Here is a 16,247-nt window from a genome sequence, read left to right as displayed (position 1 = left end):
AAGCAGCAACATCATGTAACAGTCATCTATCAGAATGCAGAGATTATTTCTCCCCTCTTCTCAGGCCACCTCTCCTGAGAATCTTCTTACTTGCAAAGTTGGAAATAGTTTCTCCCATTGCTGAGCTCCATTTCATAATCTCTTTCCCTCTCCTTTGCCTCTCTTTGGCACTTTACCTCTTTCTGCCCAGTTAATTTGATGAATGTCTAATATTGCTTTTAAAACTTAAGGTGATACATGTCTCATTTATCTTTGTAACTCTTGAAAAAGCTGAGCCAAGTGCAGAGTGCAGAGTGGCTACTCAAATTTTTAAATGCATGTCAGTGTTTTTAAAGGAGGAGGAAGACAACATACATAACTTTAAAAAAAATTTCTTTGATGTGAAGATACTGCTTCATAGTGTTCTCCCATGCTTGAGAGCTCTAGTCTTATTTTGTGCGTGTGTGTTTTAGTGTTAAATTAAAAATAATTATCACTATATGTGACATTAAAATTTATACTTGTAACATCCCTCTCAAATTCTATAAGTAGGTAGAATGTAAATATACTAGCTCTGAAGGCAGTAAAAACTTCAAAGCCTTTCTTGGTCATATAGTCTATGAGTTGTTTTTCAGGACTTTGAAATCTAATACCTACAAGGGATCTTAATAGTTCATCTGATTCCATGGTTTTCAAGCATTTTTCTTAATCAGTGGAACCCTTTTCTTGATAAAAGTATATGTGAATGCCTCCTCCAAAAAAGAGAAAAGATAAAACTGAAACTGGCTTTGTTGAATTGGGAGCCTCCTTGGCCTGTGTTTACCTGCTTTCTGTCTGAGGTGACCTCCAGGGCTGTGTAGAATATAGTTTGCAAACCCTTCATCTACTCTAATAAAGAATTTAATTCCATTTACAAGCTACCGTATTCCATTGAATTCAGTTTAATATTGATTATAAAACATGTCATGATAGCAGAACTGTTAAATGACTGGCAGAAAGTGAAATATACATAATATACATAAAACCACAGCTGTGAACATGTGAAAAAAATAAGCTGCTATGTTAACCTTGGCATGAATGGCTCTTTCAGTTTTTCTGGTCACTCTTAGCTTGCTAGTGCATTGAGTATAGTGTAGTGGTAGGCGTTGATGCCTTATCTTTATGGGTTTTTTTTTAAAAGGTTTTTTTTTTTGATGTGGACCTTTTTTTTTTTAAGTCTTTATTGAATTTGTCACAGTATTGCTTCTGTTTTATGTCTTGGTTTTTTGGCCGAGAGGCATATGGGATCTTAGCTCCCTGATCAGGGATTGAACCTGCATCCCCTGCATTGGAAGGCAACGTCTTAACCACTGGACTGCCAGGGAAGTCCCTCATCTTTCTGTTTTAACAACAAAGCTTGTTTTGTTTGTTTGTTTGTTTTGGGTTTTGGTTGGGTGGTCTCTTCTTTAGTCTTTAATGGTCTTTTCTAGAAAGAATCCATTCTCCTTAGTTTTATAATAATACTTACGTTGTTTGAGCTCATTTCTCTTCCTAAAAGGAATTTTTGCCATATTTAATAACTTACAAAGTGGGTCTTCTTCCCTCATTTTAGATTGGTTGTACTCTTTCAGTCTCTTCAACAGGAGTGTGCTATTGGCATGTTATGTGGACAGTTCTTCTTTATGTGGGGCATATTTATAAGACCCATGGCCCTCTCACTAAATACCATGTTCATCTTTAGAGCCAACCCTCCTCTTCCACCACACACATTTCTAACTCCCTTGGTTGAGTACCAGTAAGTATTTGATTCTTGGAAGAGTTATTTTCAAGCCCAAACATTTTATTTTATCTTCTTTCTACAGACTTTTGCTTCTTAGATAAAAACAACCTGTTATCTAATGCCTACTTTATGTCAGGCATTGAACTGGGCTTTTTCATATAAATTATAAGGGAAGTATTAGCTGTACTTTATGGGTGGGGAAACTGAAGATCAGAGATAATGACTTGTCTAAGTTTCAGTGAAAGTTATAAATTATAAATTAGCTATAAATTATAGTTATAAATTAACAAAAGTAGTTTTATGATCCTTGCCATTGGACACTACTATATTGGGTTCACAGGGAAACTTTGGCTCCAGGTTGTTGGTACTTGGCAGAGTTTAGGGAGACTGCGGTATATGGTCCACAAGTCTTCTCCATTTCTGGAGTGTGTGGGAATGAGGGTCAGGCTGAGATTGACAAGGTGACTCTTAGGTAATTGAGTAAATATCGGTGCTCCCCAAGGAATTCCTGCTTTCCAGGAGATATACAGTTCATGTAGGGCACTTGACTCTTGGAAAGGAGTAAGCAGCATGAGTGCTTGTCACCATTTTAGCCTTGGTACAAACATGCCTCCCCTCTTCCTAGTAGAGTACCGTCTTTCAGAGTTCCACAGGAGACAGACTTCCCTAGCGGTCCAGTGGTTAAGACTCCATGCTCCCAAATGCAAGGGGTGCTGGTTCGGTCCCTGGTTGGGGAACTAAGGTCCCACATGCCGCACCACACAGCCAAAATAAAACCCACCAAAAAAAAACACACCAAAAAACCCAAAGTTCCACAGGAGAGCTGTACCCCTGCGCTTGATGGATCCTTCTAAAGCACAGGGGTTCTAGTTGTGAAGTAGGCACTGAGGTCACGTGATACTCTGGTTATCATATGCTGATGAGGGTTTCTTCCACTTGAAATAGCTCTTCTTGTTAAATGGCTTCACGTGGTTCCTTAGGGACAATTCACATGTAGATTAAATACTTATATTCATTTAGTTTTCTCAGAGGTTAGAAATGGAACTTCCCTTATTAAGCTCCCAAATCATAATATATAATATAGTCCCACAGGTTAGGAAACTTAATGGGTGCTCTATGTAAACCACACAGTTTATTTCTTTAAACCTTTGTAAGTTCTTCTTTCAGCTTCTCCAGTCTATGGAATGTCCACCTTAACCAGGTAGTGCGGGGCTGCTCCTCCTCATTCTTTTTTTTTGTGTGTGGTATGCGGGCCTCTCACTGTTGTGGCCTCTCCCGTAGGGGAGCACAGGCTCCGGATGCGCAGGCTCAGCGGTCATGGCTCACGGGCCTAGCCGCTCCACGGCATGTGGGATCTTCCCAGACCGGGGCACGAACCCGTGTCCCCTGCATCGGCAGGTGGATTCTCACCCACTGCACCACCAGGGAAGCCCTGCTCCTCCTCATTCTTCTCCAACGTTTTAACTGATGATGTTGTAAAAGAAGCTCTGGTTTCATAGATGTCCTCTAGACTCTACACAGGTGTCTTCTATTTAGATGCTGTTCTACTTGGCATTTCTACCAGCTCTCTTGCCCTTTTGCCTATTGACCCCACCTTTAAATGTCTCTCTTTTATGTTGCACTCAAAAAACCTGCTTCATTTGCTTCTAGAAGATCCTCAATAAGATACTCTCTGAAAAAGGAAGGGAGGGAGGGAGGAAGGAAGGAAGGAAAACCACCAGCAGCATCAGCCGCAAGCAGGCTCTTGCCAGGTTAGAGCTCCTGGAGCAGTCAGCCAACATGGTGCCATTCTAGCCCCCTAGACATGTGTATCATCTAGCAACAGCCTGTGGAACAAAAACCACATTCACAGAAAAATAGACAAGATGAAAAGGCAGAGGGCTATGTACCAGATGAAGTAACAAGATAAAACCCCAGAAAAACAACTAAATGAGGTGGAGATAGGCAACCTTCCAGAAAAAGAATTCAGAATAATGGTAGTGAAGATGATCCAGGACCTTGGAAAAGGAATGGAGGCAAAGATGGAGAAGATGCAAGAAATGTTTAGCAAAGACCTAGAAGAATTAAAGAACAAATAAACAGAAGTGAACAATACAATAACTGAAATGAAAACTACACTAGTAGGAATCAATAGCAGAATAACTGAGGCAGAAGAACAGATAAATGACCTGGAAGACAAAATGGTGGAATTCACTGCTGCAGAACAGAATAAAGAAAAAAGAATGAAAAGAAATGAAGACAGCCTAAGAGACCTCTGGGACAACATTAAACGCAACAACATTCACATTATACGGGTCCCAGAATGAGAAGAGAGAGCGACCTGAGAAAATATTTGAAGAGATTATAGTTGAAAACTTCCCTAACATGGGAAAGAAAATAGCCACCCAAGTCCAGGAAGCACAGAAAGTCCCATACAGGATAAACCCAAGGGGAAACACGCCGAGACACATAGTAATCAAATTGGCAAAAATTAAAGACAAAGAAAAATTATTGAAAGCAGTAAGGGAAAAATGACTAACATACAGGGGAACTCCCATGAGGAAAACAGCTGATTTCTCAGCAGAAACTCTACAAGCCAGAAGGGAGTGGCAGGACATATTTAAAGTGATGAAAGGGAAGAAACTACAACCAAGATTACTCTACCTGGCAAGGATCTCATTCAGATTTGACGGAGAAGTCAGAAGCCTTACAGACAAGCAAAAGCTAAGAGAATTCACCACCACCAAACCAGTTCTACAACAAATGCTAAAGAAACTTCTCTAAGTGGGAAACACAAGAAAAGAAAAGGACCTACAAAAACAAACCCAAAACAATTAAGAAAATGGGAATAGGAACATACATATCGATAATTACCTTAAACGTGAATGGATTAATGCTCCAACCAAAAGACACAGGCTCGCTGAATGGATACAAAAAGAAGACCCATATATGTGCTGTCTACGAGAGACCCACTTCAGACCTAGGGACACATACAGACTGAAAGTGAGGGAATGGAAAAAGATGTTCCATGCAAATGGAAATCAAAAGAAAGCTGGAGTAGCAATACTCATATCAGGTAAAATAGACATTAAAATAAAGAATGTTACAAGAGACAAGGAAGGACACTACATAATGATCAAGGCATCAATCCAAGAAGAAGATATAACAATTATATATGCACCCAACATAGGAGCACCTCAAAACATAAGGCAACTGCTAACAGCTATAAAATAAGAAATGGACCGTAACACAATAATAGTGGGAGACTAACATCTCACATACACCAATGCACAGATCATCCAAACAGAAAATTAATAAGAAAACACAAGCTTTAAATGACACAGTAGACCAGATAGATTTAATTGATATTTATAGAACATTCCATCCAAAAACAGCAGATTACACTTTCTTCTCAAGTGCGCATGGAACATTCTCCAGGATAGATCACATCTTGGGTCACAGATCAAGCCTCAGTAAATTTAAGAAAATTGAAATCATATCAAACATGTTTTCTGACCACAATGCTATGAGATTAGAAATCAATTACAGGGGAAAAAATGTAAAAAACACAAACACATGGAGGCTAAACAGTAAGTTACTAAATACCCAAGAGATCACTGAAGAAATCAAAGAGGAAATCAAAAAATACCTAGAGACAAACAACAATGAAAACACAACAATCCAAAACCTATGGGATGCAGCAAAAGCAGTTCTAAGAGGGTTTATAGCAATACAAGCCTACCTGAAGAAACAAGAAAAATCTCAAACAATCTCACCTTACACCTAAAGGAACTAGAGAAAGAAAAACAAAACCCAAACTTAGCAGAAGGAAAGAAACCATACAGATCACAGCAGAAATAACTGAAATAGAAACAAAACAGTAGCAAAGATCAATAAAACTCAAAGCTGGTTCTTTGAGAAGATAAAGTTGATAATCCATTAGCCAGACTCATCAAGAAAAAGAGGGAGAGGACTCAATAAAATTAGAAATGAAAAAGGAGAAGTTACAACAGACACCACAGAAATACAAAGCATCCTAGGAGACAACTACAACAACTCTATGGCAATAAAATGGACAACCTGGAAGAAATGGACAAATTGTTAGAAAGATATAACCTTCCAAGACTGAACCAGGAAGAAATAGAAAATATGAACAGACTAGTCACAAGTAATGAAATTAAAACTGTGATTAAAAATCTTCCAACAAACAACCAGGACCAGATGGCTTCACAGGTGAATTCTGTCAAATATTTAGAGGAGAGTTAACACCCATCCTTCCTCAAACGCTTCCAAAACGTTGCAGAGGAAGGAACACTCCCAAACTCATTCTATGAGGCCACCATCACCCTGATACCAAAACCAGACAAAGATACTACAAAAAAAGAAAATTACAGACCAATATCACTGATGAATATAGATGCAAAAATCCTCAACAAAATACTAGCAAACAGAATCCAGCAACACATTAAAAGGATCATACCCCATGATCAAGTGGGATTTATCCCAGGGATGCAAGGATTCTTCAATATACACAAATCAATCAATGTGATACACCATATTAACAAACTGAAGAAGAAAAACCATATGATCATCTCAATAGATGCAGAAAAAGCTTTTGACAAAGTTCAACATCCATTTATTATAAAAACTCTCCAGAAAGTGGGCATAGAGGGAACCTACCTCAACATGATAAAGGCCATATACGACAAACCCACAGCAAGCATCATTCTCAATGGTGAAAAACTGAAAGCATTTCCTCTAAGATCAGGAACGAGACAAGGATGTCCACTCTTACCGCTATTATTCAACATACTTTTCGAAGTCCTAGCCTCGGCAATCAGAGAAGAAAAAGAAAGAAAAGGAATACAAATTGGAAAAGAAGAAGTAAAACTGTCACTGTTTGCCGATGACGTGATACTATACATAGAGAATCCTAAAGATGCCAACAGAAAACTAGAGCTAATCAATGAATTTGGTAAAGTAGCAGGATACAAAATTAATGCACAGAAACCTCTTGCATTCCTATACACTAGTGATGAAAAATCTGAAAGAGAAATTAAGGAAACACTCTCATTTACCATTGCAACAAAAAGAATAAAATACCTAGGAATTAACCTACCTAAGGAGACAAAAGACCTGTATGCAGAAAACTATAAGACCCTGATGAAAGAAATTAAAGATGATAGCAACAGATGGAGAGATATACCATGTTCTTGGATTGTAAGGATCAATGTTGTAAAAATGACTAAACTACCCAAAGCAATCTACACATTCAATGCAATCCCTGTCGAATTACCAATGGCATTTTTTACAGAACTAGAACAAAAAATCTTAAAATTTGTGTGAAGACACAAAAGACCCCGAATAGCCAAAGCAATCTTGAGGGAAAAAAACGGAGCTGGAGGAATCAGACTCCCTGACTTCAGACTGTTCTGCAAAGCTACAGTAATCAAGACAGTATGGTACTGGCACAGAAATATAGATCAATGGAACAGGATAGAAAGCCCAGAGATAAACCCACGCACCTATGGTCAAGCAATCTATGACAAAGGAGGCAAGGATATACAATGGAGAAAAGACAGTCTCTTCAATAAGCGGTGCTGGGGAAACTGAACAGCTACATATAAAATGAAGTTAGAACACTCTTTAACACCATACACAAAAGTAAACTCAAAATGGATTAGAGACCTAAATGTAAGACCTGACACTATAAAACTCTTAGAGGAAAACATAGGAAAAACACTCTGTGACATAAATCACAGCAAGATCTCTTTTGATCCACCTTCTAGGTTAATGGAAATAAAAACAAAAATAAACAAATGGGACCTAATGAAACTTAAAAGCGTTTGCAAAGCAGAGGAAGCTACAAACAAGACGAAAAGACAACCCTGAGAATGGGAGAAAATATTTGCAAACGAATCAACGGACAAAGGATTAATCTCCAAAATATATAAACAGCTCGTGCAGCTCAATGTTAAAAAAACAAACCAGCGAATCCAAAAATGGGCAGAAGGGCTTCCCTGGTGGCGCAGTGGTTGAGAATCTGCCTGCCAATGCAGGGACATGGGTTTGAGCCCTGGTCTGGGAAGATCCCACATGCCCCGGAGCAACTAGGCCCGTGAGCCACAACTACTGAGCCTGCACTTCTGGAGCCTGTGCTCCACAACAAGAGAGGCCGCGACAGTGAGAGGCCCGTGCACCGCAATGAAGAGTGGCCCCCACTCGCTGCAACTAGAGAAAGCCCACGCACAGAAACGAAGACCCAACACAGCCAAAAATAAAGAATTAATTAATTAATTAATTAATTTTTAAAAAGGGCAGAAGACCTAAATAGACATTTCTCCAAGAAGACATATAGATAGCCAAGAAGCACATGAAAAGCTGCTCAACATCACTAATTATTAGAGAAATGCAAATCAAAACTGCAGTGAAGTATCACCTCACACCAGTTAGAATAGGCATCATCAGAAAATCTACAAACAACAAATGCTGGAGAGGGAGTGGAGTAAAGGGAACCCTCTCGCACTGTTGGTGGGAATGTAAATTGATACAGCCACTATGGAGAACAGTATGGAGGTTTCTTAAAAAACTAAAACTAGAATTACCATATGACTCAGCAGTCCCACTGCTGGGCATATACCCAGAGAAAACCATAATTCAAAAAGACACATATACCCCAATATTCATTGCAGCACTATTTACAATAGCCAGGTAATGGAACCAACCTAAATGCCCCTCAACAGACAAATGGATAAAGAGGGTATAGTACATACATACAATGGAGTATTGCTTAGCCATAAAAGGGAACGAACTTGGGTCATTTGTAGAGATGTGGATGAATCTAGAGACTGTCATACAGAGTGAAGTCAGAAAGAGAAAAACAAATACCGTATATTAACGCATGTATGTGGTACCTAGAAAAATGGTACAGATGAACCGGTTTACCGGGCAGAAATTGAGACACAGATGTAGAGAACAAACATATGGGCACCAAGGGGGGGAAAGTGGTGGTGGGGGTGGGATGAATTCGGAGATTGGGATTGATATGTATACACTGCTATGTATAAAATGGATAACTAATAAGAACCTGCTGTGTAAAATGAAAATTAAAAAAAATTCTTAATCTCTAAAAAAAAAAAAAGATACTCTCTGTTTCAGTTCTGATCTCTACATTCCTCCAGTATCAGAAATAGGAGTACCCCTTCAAAATAACAGATTTCTTTTTTGGTGAAAGAAATGCTATCCTAAGCTGATTGTGATATGTATGGGAAGTGTTTTTAGAAGGGACATTTCAATATGTAAATGAGGTCCAAAATCCTTAAATATGTTTACATTACAAGGTGTACATTAAGTTTAAAAGGCGATGGGCTATTTTGGCTTCAGAGAAGGAAGCCTGCAGGTTTGTACAGTCTAGTTGGTTGTACTGACACCAGGTGGTCATTTGTTTGGTGGTTGTGTCCAGGTAGTTCCTCAGGAGTCACAGGCAGTGTGAAGTGGCTCTACTGTTCAGATTAATCTCTAAAATGCAGTCATGTGGTCCTGAACCTCTATGAAGTGTGGAAATCAAGAGATCAGGTGAAACAGTGATAGATCTTCAAAGTGTAGTAAATAAAATATTTGTATGTCTAGGTACGAAGCATCACATGTTTTAACTACTTGGAAATTGTAATGTGAGTAGTTTTAATGTGAACTGTTTGTGCTAACACTGTTTCCTTTATAATTAGTTGTATTATTTCTCAGTAGACCAAATATATAAGGGTTTGGTAGAAGTGCAAAAATATAATTTCAAAGCAGCATCTTTTTTCTTATGGTAGCCAGAGCCATTTTGATAACTGAAATGTCTTTGATCTGGAATATTAGGTTCCAAGGATTCTGAATTTAAGGATCGACAGTTCCTTAAAAATTTTTAACCAAATTTAATTCTTTATTAACATCCATATACTTATTGTTAAACAGAAAATAAATTCTTGTAAAACCACTGACCATTTAAAAAGTAAAGATTTAGGCATAATTGCTTTTTAAAAAATATAATTCTTTGAGGCAACTGCTCAGAGCTCTTGGGGGAGGTGTGGAGCAAGGGCTGGCGGGCAGCTTGCCGGGTTGGGAGCGTGAGCAGGAGTGGCTGAGGAGCCGGCAGCAGCCACGCGGCGGGCTTGGACTAACACGGCTGAAGCTCCCGCAAACTTGGGCGCGCTCTCGCGCTGCTGCGCCAGCGGCCTGAGCGATGAAGATAGTGGTCCCCTGGACGCGGTTCTACTCCGACAGCTTCTGCCTGTGCTGCCATGTCTGCACCGGCACCATCCTGCTTGGCGTCTGGTACCTGATCATCAGTGCCGTGGTACTGCTGCTTCTGTTGAGCGCCCTGGCTGATCCAGATCAGTATCACTTTTCAAGTTTTGAACTCGGAGGTGACTTTGAGTTCATGGATGATGCCAGCATGTGCATTGCTATTGCAGTTTCTCTTCTCATGATCCTGATCTGTGCAGTGGCTACTTATGGAGCATACAAGCAACACGCGGCCTGGATCATCCCTTTCTTCTGTTACCAGATCTTTGATTTTGCCCTGAACACCTTGGTTGCAGTCACGGTGCTTGTTTATCCAAACTCCATCCAGGAATACATACGACAGCTGCCTCCTGATTTTCCTTACAAAGATGATATCATGTCAGTGAATCCTACCTTGTTTGGTCTTTATTATTATTCTGTTTATCAGCATTATCTTTACTTTTAAGGGTTACTTGATTAGCTGTGTTTGGAACTGCTACCGATTCATCAGCGGCAGGAACTCCTCCGATGTCCTGGCCTCTGTTACCAGCTATGACACTACGGTGCTATGCACCCCCGTATGATGATGCCACTGTGAATGGTGCCGCCAAGGAGCCGCCACCACCTTACGTGTCTGCCGAAGCCTGGAAGTAGGGTGTAGCTGAGAGTGACAGCTTGACTTTCATACATCAGGGCAATAGGTCTTTAATTGTACTTCTGAGATGAGCTTCTGAGCTTATTTGTTGCTGAAATGCTACAGTTTAAAATTTTAGATGTTAACTTGAAACTGTAGTTTGAAATCTATACTTTAGCTAGAGCACCGTGATAGAGTAACTGTAGAATTCTTTCTGTGGGGGCTGCGGTGGGCTCCCCTAGTCTTCGCTCAGCATTGAAACTACCCAACAATCCGGATGAACCTTTTGTCTGAGGAGGCTGTTGTACGTGCTGAGCCCCAGAGTTGAAGAATTTATGACACTTTTCTCTCCGTTCCCTCCTTTCTCTTTTGAACACGTAAAATAAAATCAAAATTATATGATGCTTAGACCATTCCAGTTTGTAGAACAAACCTTAGGAGAAGAGGAATGTTAATCGTGGAAGGAGTTCATATATACATATACATAAAACAAGAATTTCCTTAGATCCTTTATGATTTAAATTCAGTGACAATTTGAGTTTGCTGGTCAAGGATTTTGTCCATGGGCCAAATTGAAACCCTTTGTCGATTCCTGGCAGTGAGGACAGTCAGTTGCCACCCCGGTGGCTGCTCTTGTACACCCATGTCTGGGGTCACGGCGTGGCGTGTTAGAGGGGAACTGGTTGGTACTGTGTGGTATCAGGTTCTCCCTTTCTCCCAGTTTCCCATCCCTGCTCAGAGCCCCCTTTCACTAAGTGTTCTGCCCTAGCCTGGCTCAGGGAGGACATCCATCAGCCTTTGTCAAGTGGAATTGCTGAAATGTATTTACCCAACAATCTGAAAAAAGGTTTTCTTCTCTCCCTGCAAGGCACATCCTACTACTTTGAACTTCTGAGTATGTCTCATCATCTTTTAAAATGAGTGTAAAACAGTCTTCAGAAAAATCGGACGTGGTCGGGGTGCTTTCCTTGTAAAATGCCCTTATCTTGACTACCTGAATTTCAAGGGACTTTTATATATTCATATGTTCAGAAGTCACACCTCTCCTGTTTGTTCATTATTGAATGTGCTGTAAATGAAGTCATTTGGAATTAAAGTGAGATTTGCCCACATCCAAGAAAAAAATAGATATATATAATTCTTATGTGTGTGTGTGCATTGGTAAGGGCTATAGCTTAGGTAGAATCTAGTTAAAAAGTGTTTCGTTATGTAGAGAGTATATCCCTATCATAGTAAAACATAAACACATAAAACTTCCTGTACTGCTTTGATTTTTTTTAACATCTTTATTGGAGTATAATTGCTTTACAATGGTGTGTTAGTTTCTTCTTTATAGCAAAGTGAATCAGTTATACATATACATATGTTCCCATATCTCTTCCCTCTTGCGTCTCCCTCCCTCCCACCCTCCCTATCCCACCCCTCTAGGTGGTCACAAAGCGCTGAGCTGATCTCCCTGTGCTATACGGCTGCTTCCCACTAGCTATCTATTTTACGTTTGGTAGTGTATATACGTCCATGCCACTCTCTCACTTTGTCACAGCTTACCCTTCCCCCTCCCCATATCCTCAAGTCCATTCTCTAGTAGGTCTGTGACTTTATTCCCGTCTTACCCCTAGGTTCTTCATGACATTATTTTTCTTAAATTCCATATATATGTGTTAGCATACAGTATTTGTCTTTTTCTTTCTGACTTACTTCACTCTATATGACAGACTCTAGGTCCATCCACCTCACTACAGATAACTCAATTTCGTTTCTTTTTATGGCTGAGTAATATTCCATTGTATATATGTGCCACATCTTCTTTATCCATTCATCCGATGATGGACACTTAGGTTGCTTCCATCTCCTGGCTATTGTAAATAGAGCTGCAATGAACATCTTGGTACATGACTCTTTTTGAATTATGGTTTTCTCTGGGTATATGCCCAGTAGTGGGATTGCTGGGTCATATGGTAGTTCTATTTGTAGTTTTTTAAGGAACCTCCATACTGTTCTCCATAGTGGCTGTACCAATTCACATTCCCACCAGCAGTGCAAGAGTGTTCCCTTTTCTCCACACCCTCTCCAGCATTTATTGTTTCTAGATTTTTTGATGATGGCCTTTCGACCGTTGTAGTTTTGATTTGCATTTCTCTAATGATTAATGATGTTGAGCATTCTTTCATGTGTTTGTTGGCAATCTGTATATCTTCTTTGGAGAAATGTCTATTTAGGTCTTCTGCCCATTTTTGGATTGGGTTGTTTGTTTTTTTTTTATATTGAGCTGCATGAGCTGCTTGTATATTTTGAAGATTAACCCTCTGTGAGTTGCTTCGTTTACAAATATTTTCTCCCATTCTGAGGGTTGTCATTTCGTCTTGTTTATGGTTTCCTTTGCTGTGCAAAAGCTTTTAAGTTTCATTAGGTCCCATTTGTTTATTTTTGTTTTTATTTCCATTTCTCTAAGAGGTGGGTCAGAAAGGATCTTGCTGTGATTTATGTTGTAGAGTGTTCTGCCTCTGTTTTCCTCTAATAGTTTGATAGTTTCTGGCCTTACATTTAGGTCTTTAATCCATTTTGAGCTTATTTTTGTGTATGGTGTTAGGGAGTGTTCTAATCTCATACTTTTACATGTCCCTGTCCAGTTTTCCCAGCACCACTTATTATAATAATTATTATTTTTTTTTTGCGGTACACGGGCCTCTCACTGTTGTGGCCTCTCCCGTTGCGGAGCCCAGGCTCTGGACGCGCAGGCTGAGCGGCCATGGCTCACGGGCCCAGCCGCTGTGCGGCATGTGGGATCTTCGTGGACCGGGGCACGAACCCGTGTCCCCTGCATCGGCAGGCGGACTCTCAACCACTGCGCCACCAGGGAAGCCCCCAGCACCACTCATTGAAGAGGCTGTCCTTTCTCCACTGTACATTCTTGCCTCCTTTATCAAAGATAAGGTGACCATATGTGCATAGGTTTATCTCTGGTCTTTCTATCCTGTTCCATTGATCTATATTTCTGTTTTTGTGCCAGTACCATACTGTCTTGATTACTGTAGCTTTGTAGTATAGTCTGAAGTCAGGGAGCCTGATTCCTCCAGCTCCATTTTTCGTTCTCAAGATTGCTTTGGCTCTTTGGGGCCTTTTGTGTTTCCATACAAATTGTGAAATTTTTTGTTCTAGTTCTTTGAAAGATGCCATTGGTAGTTTGATAGGGATTGCATTGAATCTGTAGATTGCTTTGGGTAGTAGAGTCATTTTCACAATGTTGATTCTTCCTATCCAGGAACATGGTATATCTCTCCATCTATTTGTATCATCTTTAATTTCTTTCATCAGTGTCTTATAATTTTCTGCATACAGGTCTTTTGTCTCCTTAGGTAGCTGTATTCCTAGATATTTTATTCTTTTTGTTGCAGTGGTAAATGGAAGTGTTTTCTTGATGTCACTTTCAGATTTTTCATCCTTAGTGTATAGGAATGCCAGAGATTTCTGTGCATTAATTTTGTATCCTGCTGCTTTACCAAATTCATTGATTAGCTCTAGTGGTTTTCTGGTAGCATCTTTAGGATTCTCTATGTATAGTATCATGTCATCTGTAAACAGTGACAGCTTTAGTTCTTCTTTTCTGATTTGGATTCCTTTTATTTCCTTTCTTCTGATTGCTGTGGCTAAAACTTCCAAAACTATGTTGAATAAGAGTGGTGAGAGTGGGCAACCTTGTCTTGTTCCTGATCTTATGGAACTGAAATGGTTTCAGTTTTTCACCATTGAGCATGACGTTGGCTGTGGCTTTGTCATATATGGCCTTTATTATGTTGAGGAAAGTTCCCCCATGCCTACTTTCTGCAGGGTTTTTATCATAAATGGGTGTTGAATTTTGTCGAAAGCTTTCTCTGCATCTATTGAGATGATCATATGGTTCTTCTCCTTCAGTTTGTTAATATGGTGTATCACGTTGATTGATTTGCGTATATTGAAGAATCCTTGCATTCCTGGAATAAACCTCACTTGATCGTGGTGTATGATCCTTTTAATGTGCTGTTGGATTCTGTTTGCTAGTATTTTGTTGAGGATTTTTGCATGTATGTTCATCAGTGATATTGGCCTGTAGTTTTCTTTCTTTGTGACATCCTTGTCTGGTTTTGGCATCAGGGTGATGGTGGCCTCGTAGAATGAGTTTGAGAGTGTTCCTCCCTCTGCTGTATTTTGGAAGAGTTTTGAGAAGGATAGGTGTTAGCTCTTCTCTAAATGTTTGATAGAATTTGCCTGTGAAGCCATCTGGTCCTGGGCTTTTGTTTGTTGGAAGATTTTTAATCACAGTTTCAATTTCAGTGCTTGTGATTGGTCTGTTCATATTTTCTACTTCTTCCTGATTCAGTCTTGGCAGGTTGTGCATTTCTAAGAATTTGTCCATTTCTTCCAGGTTGTCCATTTTATTGGCATAGAGTTGCTTGTAGTAATCTCTCATGATCTTTTGTATTTCTGCAGTGTCAGTTGTTACTTCTCCTTTTTCATTTCTAATTCTGTTGATTTCAGTCTTCTCCCTTTTTTTCTTGATAAGTCTGGCTAATGGTTTATCAATTTTGTTTATCTTCTCAAAGAACCAGCTTTTAGTTTTATTGATCTTTGCTATCCTTTCCTTCATTTCTTTTTCATTTATTTCTGATCTGATCTTTATGATTTCTTTCCTTCTGCTAACTTTGGGGGTTTTTTTGTTTTTCTTTCTCTGATTGCTTTAGGTGCAGGGTCAGGTTGTTCACTCGAGATGTTTCCTGTTTCTTAAGGTGGGATTGTATTGCTATAAACTTCCCTCTTAGTACTGCTTTTGCTGCATCCCATAGGTTTTGGGTCATCGTGTCTCCATTGTCATTTGTTTCTAGATATTTTTTGATTTCCTCTTTGATTTCTTCAGTGATCACTTCGTTATTAAGTAGTGTATTGTTTAGCCTCCATGTGTTTGTACTTTTTACAGATCTTTTCCTGTAATTGATATCTAGTCTCATAGCATTGTGGTTGGAAAAGATACTTGATACGATTTCAATTATCTTAAATTTACCAAGGCTTGATTTGTGACCCAAGATATGATTTATCTTGGAGAATGTTCCATGGGCACTTGAGAACAATGTGTATTCTGTTGTTTTTGGATGGAATGTCCTATAAATATCAATTAAGTCCATCTTGTTCAATGTATCATTTGAAGCTTGTGTTTCCTTATTTATTTTCATTTTGGATGATCTGTCCATTGGTGAAAGTGGGGTGTTAAAGTCCCCTGCTATGAATGTGTTACTGTCGATTTCCCCTTTTATGGCTGTTAGTATTTGCCTTATGTATTGAGGTGCTCCTGTGCTGGGTGCATAAATATTTACAGTTGTAATATCTTCTTCTTGGATCGATCCCTTGATCATTATGTAGTGTCCTTCTTTGTCTCTCATAATAGTCTTTATTTTAAAGTCTATGTTTTCTGATATGAGAATTGCTATTCCAGCTTTCTTTTGATTTCCATTTGCATGGAATATCTTTTTCCATCCCCTCACATTCAGTCTGTATGTGTCCCTAGGTCTGAAGTGGGTCTCTTGTGGACAGCATATATATGGGTCTTGTTTTTGTATCCATTCAACCAGTCTCTGTCTTTTGATGGGAGCATTTACTCCA

General features: G+C 39.4%; 1 protein-coding gene and 1 pseudogene across 4 annotated transcripts in view; both read left to right on the top strand.

Moving 5' to 3' along the window:
• The window catches only part of ILRUN (inflammation and lipid regulator with UBA-like and NBR1-like domains), a 119,249-nt gene that overhangs the window by 50,068 nt on the left and 52,934 nt on the right, over nucleotides 1-16,247 (top strand). The window lies entirely within an intron of this gene.
• Nucleotides 9,756-10,698, top strand: LOC309812924 (lysosomal-associated transmembrane protein 4B-like; annotated as a pseudogene). The gene has a single exon. The product of its transcript is annotated as a lysosomal-associated transmembrane protein 4B-like (transcript).

This window comes from Mesoplodon mirus (genome assembly GCF_964341445.2).
Source record: "Mesoplodon mirus genome assembly, chromosome: 12".
In the NCBI taxonomy this organism is placed as follows: domain Eukaryota; kingdom Metazoa; phylum Chordata; class Mammalia; order Artiodactyla; family Ziphiidae; genus Mesoplodon; species Mesoplodon mirus.
Note: the sequence above shows the minus strand (reverse complement) of the source record. Positions and strands in the feature narration are given on the sequence as shown.